The sequence below is a fragment of the Platichthys flesus genome, chromosome 2 (assembly GCF_949316205.1).
Source record: "Platichthys flesus chromosome 2, fPlaFle2.1, whole genome shotgun sequence".
NCBI classification, from domain to species: Eukaryota; Metazoa; Chordata; class Actinopteri; order Pleuronectiformes; family Pleuronectidae; genus Platichthys; species Platichthys flesus.
This window is the reverse complement of record NC_084946.1, coordinates 5052274-5054940: the sequence shown is the minus strand read 5'-3', so window position 1 is coordinate 5054940 and position 2667 is coordinate 5052274.

Genomic DNA, 2667 nt, shown 5'->3' with positions numbered 1-2667 from the left:
AGCATCAAATAACATGAATACTGCTCTTCTGTCGTCCTTACAATTTCCCACTGATCCAGCTCATGTTCAAAAGCACAGCATAGACCACCACTCTGGGAGATTTGTTGAGTTCTGTTGCTCTATTGGACCTTGTCAACCAGCTGTAAATTACCCAAAGACAGATGGCCGTTCATTTCACAGGGAGTGGTATCAAGATAATCCCTGGCTAGAATATTCTGTGGAAAATGATTGAATGTTTTGTTTTAGTTGCCGCCTTTTCTTGAAAGAGGAAAAGTATGAGAATAAAACAAACTGGAGAACTGTAGGAGTTAACAATTGGAAAAAAGGAACAGAAAAAATAAAGGAACATAAACAAACAGAAGTACATATGGTAAGCATGGTAAGGTGGAGCAACTTCAGACAAAGACCACTGGAAGAAGCTTTCAGGAGGGCAGACATAGAAGAAAAAGCCAAAAAAGAACAGGAGCGACAACAAAGCAGGGAATTAATGACAAGGCTGGTAGACATCACACTGTATCTTGCACGGCAAGATGGGGCGTTCAGGGGTCATGATGAAAGTAGAACATCTTTGAACAAAGGACATTTCCTTGAACTTGTTCAGCTACTTGCAAAATATGATTCCACCCTCAAAAGGCACCTTGATGACATAAACCATATCCAGTCTCAACAGAAAAAAACACAGATGTCGCTGTTGTCCTATAAGACACAGAATGACATTATCAAGGCCCTTGCCACCTATGTCAGAAGAGTCATTCTCAAAGAAATAGATGAGTCAAAGTTATCCTCCATTCTCTGGGATGAGACCACTGATGTTTCCCATGTCGAACAAGTGTCCTTCGTTGTTCGCTTTGTCCATCAGATGGAAATCAAGGAGAGATTCTTACAAGTTTGCGATGTGACGGGAACAACAGGAAAGGAATTGGAGAATGTTGTAATGACACTCCTTGAGGAGAATGGACTGAAGTTGGAAGATGTCAGGGGCCAAGGCTACGACGGATCTGCAAATATGAGTGGAAGTTACAAGGGTCTGCAGTCGTGAATTCAGAGCCATAATGACAAAGCTTTATACGTGCACTGCCATGCCCACTGTCTGAACCTGGTCTTAGACTTTCCACTAAGTTGAAAGTCTAATGTGTATAGACTTTCAACTTAGTGGAAAGTCTATACACATTTTTTGCCGGATCTACAAAACGCCATGCTGCGCTTGTTAAAATGCAACAGTCCATGTACCCTGACCAAAGGGTCTGTGAATTGAAAAGGCTGTCTGACACAAGGTGGGCATGCAGAGAAGACGCTCTGAGGTCCCTGAAGAAGGTTCTTTCTGCCGTCGTTAAGCTGCTTCGGAACATGGCTGACAGTGATTCACCAGACGCTGCAGCAGTTGATGCCCGGATGCTCCTGCGTAGCATAGATTTTGAGTTCATTCTATGCATGGAGATTACCACACCCATTTTCAATGAGAAGAGGCAGCAGGAATTGAGGTTCCAGATGAAATTCCTGGACAAGCGAGACGCAGAAAGGTACCCCAAAAGTACAAATACAGCACCAAATCTGCTACGGAGGACTACCAAGCCCAAGACCTGGAGGAGCACTACCGGGGAAAGGTTTCCTTTACCTTCCTTGATACACTCTCCCAGGAGCTACACCGGAGGTTCAAGGGGAAGGATGAGACACCAACCGGGTTAATTCTTTCAGGCCTTCACTGCCTTACCATCCCAAGTCACTGGAAAGGCATGACAAATGACAGAGTTGCTCGATCTGTCAAAGATGTATGCAGATTTTATGATGTGGAGGAAGAAAATGTTGTCACCGAGCTGAAGGTGTTCCACTCATCATATGCTCTTCCCCCAAGCAACGTGAAAGCTGTGTTAAAGTGCCTGAAAGACAATGATGTGCAATCAGTTTTCCCTGGTCTGACTTTGCTACTAAAAACATATGCAACAATCCCGGTGACAACTGCTTCAGTAGAGCGATCATTCTCTAAACTGAAGCTAATAAAAACCCAGCTCAGAAACCGATGTGGGGAAAGTAGGCTCTCGGATCTTCTGCTGTTTTCCATCGAAAGGCATATTCCAATTGACTATAACAAGGTCATTGACATCTACAAACACATGGCCAAAAGCAGAATTCTCCTATGACTCCACCACCCACCATCTCCGTCCCCTGACAACTAAGCTCCCAAATCATAGCTTTCATTGTCATTATCACATCTGTTTGTGAAATACATGTTTATAGTTCCCTCTGTGTTTTGCTGTGTTTTGCTGTGTTTGTTGAATAAATATTGTAAATGTTTTATAGTTTCCTGTGTGGTTTTATCATAGAGGTGTAGTTATAATTGTAATTGTCAGTACCACATCATTAATTACTTTTATCTAGATCTCCTTATAATTTAATGCTTATCTTAATCAAGGATGAGGACTATTTCATCATACATGATGCATCATAGCTTTTGCACGCTGGTGGGGGCCCGTGTTGGGCAGAATGTGCCCTTTTAATTTTTTCGCCCCTGCCCTTCAAACAGTCTGAGTCCGCCACTGACTGCAGGTGACCCACAGCAGCTTACTGTCCACATTCCCCCAGTGTGGACCTGTAAACCCCCTGTGGGCTGTGACAGACAGACCCACACGCAGAGAAGACTCCATGCAGAAACAAAGAGGGACAGCCTGA